Source organism: Gossypium hirsutum, chromosome A03 (assembly GCF_007990345.1).
Source record: "Gossypium hirsutum isolate 1008001.06 chromosome A03, Gossypium_hirsutum_v2.1, whole genome shotgun sequence".
Classification (NCBI taxonomy): domain Eukaryota; kingdom Viridiplantae; phylum Streptophyta; class Magnoliopsida; order Malvales; family Malvaceae; genus Gossypium; species Gossypium hirsutum.
Window position 1 is genome coordinate 56934497 of NC_053426.1, and position 7207 is coordinate 56941703.

A 7207-nucleotide genomic window follows, 5' to 3' on the forward strand; every position below is an offset into this window, starting at 1 on the left:
TTCTCTGTTTTTGGCCCGTATCTTGCTCTTTTTACTCTGCTATGCTCACCTAAGTATAAAACATGAAAGTAAAGGATTAGGAGCATCAAATTCCATAAATCTAATGATAATTATTCCAAATATGTACTAAGCATGGGATAAAAATATGTATAAATTATGACTTATCAAATACCCCCACACTTAAGCGTTTGCTTGTCCTCAAGCAAAATCCTCAATTCACAATTAAGAATTCATTTTTCTCAACTTATAATTCCAATCAATAATATCTCAAAATAAACCGTAAGTAATCATACATTGAGAATTCAACTAGAAGAACATCAAAGTTTCAAAAATTCCAAGTTGAGCATTTTATCACGAAAACATAGGTGTCTCCCTTCATCTAAGTAATTCAACAGCCTCACTAAAGATTCACTCAAATCACTCGAGCTGTTTAAGGACAAGAAATTTAGCACTCAACAGTCAATATGAAAAGTTATTACCATAGGCCTGCATGAAAATCAAATCTCCACCTCTATATATATTGAGATGATACATCAATCAAAAGGTCTTTAGAGGGTTGTAACGTGGCTTTGGTTAGGGGGTGCGGTCACAAGCTGAAAGAAAAGGTTAGAATCGAGATTGAATTGAAAAATTACCTATCAAGAAATATACTAAAATTGACAAATTAAATTCCTAATTAGAAGATCCTAGAATTGATTTTTTCTTCATTGACTATGGAATTAAATACTTAAGCTCAAAAACAAAATATTACTACTAATATGTATGTATGTATGTATATATATTTTAAGAACAAATAAAAATAACATAGAATTTTGCTAACTATCAAACCTAAAACATATTTCCTAAGCAATTTATTCAAATAAAATCTCGACAAAAATAGGGATCAAATGAGTGGATTTCAACAATAATGGGTTATGGGTTAATATTGAGGGTAAATCAATGAATGGTTTGCTAGGCTCAAGAGGGTCCACTAAGGGTTAGTTATGAGGGTAGACTTTTATGGAGTAAGTGGGTTAAACCTAAGTGCCTTTATCATCTCGACATATCAAAATCAAATGGTGTGGTCTTGACATGCATAATTGAAGCAAGTTCTAGAATAACAGATCAATATTGACACACTCATAGAAACAATAAAAGTGAGCATGAAAGAAATAGTATATGCTCTAGAGGCTCAAGATCTCACAAAAATTATGGGTATTTGATGTCAAACCTATAAAATCAAAACTTCAAGATAATACCTCAATTGAGGGAAACAACCTAGCAATTTTAAATTTCAAAAATTTCAACTTATCATATTTGATTCCCTAATGTCTTAAAGTTTAAGCAATCAATGCACATTTACTTATGATTTAATTCAAAACATATCAATAAAAATCATGGGTCACAAAATTTATTCTAATAATGATATGAGAAAATTATTTGAGACAAGATAAAAATTCAAGGGTTTTCTAGTAATGGTATAAATAACCCCCCACACTTAAGATGTACATTGTCCTCAATGTACAAGGATATATAATAGTGATAAAAAGATAATATCAAAAGAGAGGGAGAGAAGTGAAACTGCCCTGAAATTGTGGATGAAATCCCTGGATTAGTAAGAACGAGAATTGAAGATAAAGTTGAAGGAAAGGTACTGTAAAAGAGAATTAAGGGAAGAATTTGATAATAATCATAAAGATAAGAAGAGTTTAAAAATGTAAACATGAGTCTTCAAAAATAAATAGAAATAAAAGTAAAAATAAAAATAATATGAGTTTAAAAAGAGGCACGGCCATGTCACACGCCCGTGTTGCTCGCGTCCAACCCATGTTTATTGCAAAACGAGAAATTGTCACACGTCCTGAAGACATGCCCGTTGATAAACAGTAATTTATACATATTTTTATCCCATTCTTAGCACATTTATGGATGATTTCTCCTTAGATTTGGTGAATTCGATGCTCCTAATCATTTAATTTCATGTTTTATACTTAGGTAAGCATAGGAGAGTAAAAAGAGCGAGAAACGGGCCAAAAAACAGAAAAAATGTGCCAACATGGGAAATCAACATGTCTTAGACTTCCTCACAGGGTAGGCCACACAGCCGTGTCCATTTTGCAGAATCGAAGCACTACTCAATGGGTAGACCACACGCCCGTGCCTATTTAACAGCCTTGACCACGGTCTGAAGCAATCGCACACGGGCGTGTCCTTGTCGAGCCCAAGTATAGTCCTATTCAGAAAAGGCCATTTTTGAGGGCTCTTAGGTATTCTAAAGCCTATTTAAACACCTAAGGAGGCACTTAGAGGACAACTCAGAGTGTAGAGGCAAGGAATTACTCAAGGAAAGCCGATTGATCCATCTCAGAAGCCAGATTCATCGTCAAGACTGAAGATCTCCCTTCAATTTCCTTCAAGAGTTTTGGGTTTTCTTTATGTTTTGTTATCTTTATTCTTTTGAGATGTTTTCTTCCATAATTATGAACAAAACCCCCTAAATACCTAAGGGGAATAAAACCTAAGACGGATCTTGTTATTATTATCTGAATTGTATGATAAATATTTGATTTGTTCTTAATTATGTGTTCTTAATTCTTGTTTTAATATTCCAAGATATTGATTCAAGTTAATGCGCTTATTTAGAGGAGCAAAAGTCCCTGTCTAAGAGTAAATTTGTTGTAATTAAGCGGAGTTGATTGCACGCCTAGAGATAGGGTGACAAGATTTTGCCGGATTAGGGTGAAACCTAATAAGGGAGTCCATATATCGAGTTAATGCAACACTAGGGTGTTAATTAGAAAGAGATTTCAATTAATCAACCTAGGGTTAGACGTTATTAGTCTCGAGAGAGATAATAATATAACTTAGGAATTTCTACGGATCAAGTCAAATGAATAAATCGTCTGATTCAGAGTTAAGTAACAAGTGAAGTTTAGATGGATTTTTCCTTGGGTATTGTGTTAATTAATCAAGTTTTCCCAAAAGCTTTTCCCTAACTTTCTCTCTGTGCACCCTTAGTTTAGTTAATTAGTTTAGATAAACAAATCCCTTAATTTTTAGGCTAGATAATAAAAAGAAAGTAATTACTAGTACTCTTGGTTCCTTTGGGTTTGACAATCCAGTTTTGCTAAAGCTATACTACTGTTCGATAGGTACACTTGCCTTCATCATGATAATAGTTAGTTTCAAGAACTATTAATTATAAACTTTTAAAACCTGTCGCGAATATCACGTATCAAATTTTTGGCACCGATGCCGGGAAACTAAGATATTAGGAACACTCAATTTTTATTACTTTAGCCACTTTACATTATTTCCAATTTAAAGTTTTATTTTCTTTTCTAATTTTCTCTTTTATTCGCTTCTCACAGGTTTTTCTAGTTTATGACCAGAAGAAACCCGTCAGGACCATTACTTTTTGAAAGTGAGATCGATCGCACAGCTCACAGAAACCGAAGAGAAATAAGGCGAAGCTTAAGGTACACAGAGGAAGAGCAAGAGGATGATATTCAAACCACAACTGAGGAGATAGCTGAAAATCAGGAAAATCCGCTGCCTCCTACAATTGTTGCTGATCTAGTAAATCAGAATCTTGCTCTGCGCACTATGTATGATTATGCTAAACTGAATTTAACAGGATCTGAGTCAAGTATAGTTAGGTCTTCTATTGCTGCAAATAATTTTGAACTGAAACCTAACACGATTCAAATGATACAGTAATGTTCAGTTTGATGGTTTGCAGGATGAGGATCCAAACAATCACTTGGCAAATTTTCTGGAGTTTTGTAGCACATTTAAAATCAATGGCGTTTCTGATGATTCCATTCGTCTTCGATTATTTCCCTTTTCATTAAGGAATAAGGCTAAGCTGTGGTTGAACTTGTTACCACGAGGGTCAATCACTACTTGGGAACAAATGACCGAAAAGTTTTTACTAAAATATTTTTCGTCGGCTAAAATGGCTAAATTAAGGAATGATATCTCTTATTTTGTGCAGATGGATCTAGAAACACTCTACGATGCATGGGAAAGATACAAGGATCTGTTGAGAAGGTGCCCTCACCATGGGCTACCACTCTAGCTACAAGTTCAAACTTTTCACAATGGCTTGAATCCTTCAACTTGATAGATAGTTGACGCAGCCGTTGGTAGGGCTATCAATAATAAGACACCTGAGGATGCTTATGAATTTATAGAAGAGATGTCACTGAATAATTATTAGTGGCAAATCATGAGGACAAAGTCAACGAAAGCCGCCGACGTTTTAATGTCGATTCGGTCACCATGCTCTCTAATCAGGTAGAACTTTTGAATAGAAAAATTGACAATTTTCTTAGTTCTTCACAGGTTCACCCAGTAATGCAATGCAATGCAAGTGGAGGAGGGACGAGCAATTCAGAATACCCACCTTATGGCCACAACATGGAAAACGAGCAATTAAATTATATGGGTAATAATCCTCGACCTCAAAATAATCCCTATAGCAACACTTACAATGTAGGATAGAGGAACCACCCAAATTTCTCATGGGGAGGCAAAGTTAATCAAAGAACACCACCATCTCCAGGCTTCCAACAACCACCTTACCAACAAGGGAAAAAGCTGAACCTTGAAGAGATGCTAACAAAATTCATCTCGATGCCAGAAACTCATTTTTAGAATACTGAGACGACACTTAAAAGTTAACAAGCGTCGATCCAAGGGCTCAAAACTCAGATAGGCCATCTCGTTAAATTGATATCTGAACGACCACAAGGTAGCCTACCGAGCAACATTGAATCTAACCCAAGAGAGCAGCTCAATGCGATTACCATTCAAGATGAGGAAGGGTTAGTTGCACCTGAACCAGAACCAAGGCAAGAAACTGTGGTGAGTAAAGATAAAGGTAAGGTGGACCACAATGACCAAATATAGGTAAGTAAAGAGTACAAACCATGTGTACCATACCCTAATGCGACAAGGAAAGACCACTCAGACGAATAATTCGGTAAATTCCTTAAACTTTTAAAGAAATTACATATTAACTTACTATTTATTGAGGCTCTTTCATAGATGCCGAACGCAGTCAAATTTTTAAAGGAGCTTTTAGAAAATAAGCGGAAGTTAAACGAGGCGTCGCATGTGGAGATGAATGTAGTTTGCTCAGCCATTCTACAAAATAAGCTGGCCAACAAATTGAAAGATCCAGGGAGTTTTACGATTCCTTGTTTAATTGGTAGCTTAGATGTTAAAAATGCTTTGGCTGATTTAGGGGCTAGTATTAATGTCATGCCTTACAATATGTTTAAACATCTAGGTTTTGGGAAACCCAAACAAACTAAGATGAATATTCAGTTAGCCGATAAAACTATCAGATTTCCTAGAGGTATCATTGAAGATGTACTTGTAAAAATTGATAAATTTATATTCCCTATCGATTTTGTTGTTCTAGACATAGAAGAGGGTAGTGACGTACCTCTAATTCTAGGAAGGCCCTTTTTAGTAACTGCTAGAACCGTTACTGATGTTGGTACAGGTGAACTCACACTTCATGTGGGTGATGACTCAGTTACTCTTCAAGCTCGTAATCCTATTAATACTGACCATGTGGTGCAACCTTCTTTACAAGAAACACATTCGAAGAGCACACATGAGCCTTGTTCAAGTAACAACAAAGAACCCATCTATGAAGAACGAAGGCTACAAATCGAGGAACTAGATGAATGGCAAACACATAAACCAAGGACACACGATAAACCGAAACCACACCATGACGAGCTCAATATTTCACCAAATCAATTTAAGGTTAGAGACAAAGTACTACTAGATGCAGCAGGCCCTCATATTGCCACTCCTGAACCTAACGGAGCAATCCCTCTTACGGTACTCAGAATTTTTCCAGACGATACAGTGGAGGTAATTCATCCCAAATTCGACACTTTTAAGGTAAATAATGCTCGTCTAAAACCTTATTTTGATGAAATTGATAGTAGGAACGAGGAGTGTAAACTCCTCGCACCACCATGACCATGCAAAAGGGAGGTAAGTCGAGCTTAGACTCTAAATAAGCGCTTCTCGGGAGGCAACCCGAGAACTAACAGTATTGATTTCTTTAAAATTTTATTTTTTAACATCTAATCACTAATTGAGTCCTTGAAACACAGGTTTTCTAATCTACACGGCCAGGCACACGGGCCGTGCTCACACCACGGGTGTAGACACGGTCGTGCGATACGGCCTTGTAAAAAAAGGGCAAAATTTTTCCCCCACACGAGATGTGATAAGTTGCCACGGTCGTGTGACATGGCCATGGGCAAGTCTGTCAAAACAACATGTGTGTGCGACACGCCCGTGCCTAGAAACCGTGGTTGAAACTGAGAATTTAGCATGGGCATGTGACACGCCTGTGCCCATTACCTGTGTGCCGACCACAACACCACCATCGACGACCCAAGCTCCTCCTTCTACCAAGCTCTTGCGTTTGTTAATTCTTTTCTCTTAATTTCGTTTACTAATTTGATTTTTCTTATTTTATTTTGATTGTTAATCTTCATAGTTCTAATAATAGCAATGCTTATACCCTTTGTTTCTTGCTAATCTAGTTGATGGATTATGGTACATTCATTCTTATGTTACCATGGACTTCAATCTATTTCCCATATACATCCATTCACTAGGCATTATTCTCGTATTCCTATTCGTAGTAATGACTTAAAATGTCTGATTGGGATTATCTTTCAGCATAATTGTTTTTAGTACATGACTCCTATGAAATATTTCTATTTAATTCTAACTTGTATTACATATTTGTCCATGCTATTGTTGGGGAGTAATTTTATTTTTATTTCATCTTGCCATTACAGATATCATGTCAAATAGTGGTAAGAAAACTACTGTCCCTGCCTTAAAGAAGAAGAAAGGAGTAGCATCATCGTCGGGCCCTCCCGCAGAAATCAGACACCCATTCCTCCAGTTTCCCTTGGGACCCTAGGAGGAACTTTTCCAGATACTTCGGGCCCGACCATTAGGTGCGGGCTACTACATTGATTGTATCACACTCGAACAAATCCAACTGGCTGACGCTGTCTGAGCTCTTCTAATGACTAAACCATAGGGCCGCTTTTTCGAGATCATTGAGCCAACATACCTCAAGCTCACACTCAAACTCTGCTCAACCTTCCACCTTCAAGTCGTCATGACACAGTTCGATGATCCTAGAATGGTCCAGTTCCGTCTCTGCAGTATAATG

The 7207-nt window shown here is 36.7% G+C and overlaps 1 non-coding gene across 1 annotated transcript; it reads right to left on the reverse strand.

Annotated features, from left to right (window-relative positions):
- Positions 1-3943: 3943 nt before the first annotated feature.
- Positions 3944-4050, reverse strand: LOC121225741 (small nucleolar RNA R71). Its single transcript, XR_005923612.1, has one exon. It is a non-coding gene; the product is annotated as a small nucleolar RNA R71 (small nucleolar RNA).
- Between the last annotated feature and the right edge of the window lie 3157 nt (positions 4051-7207).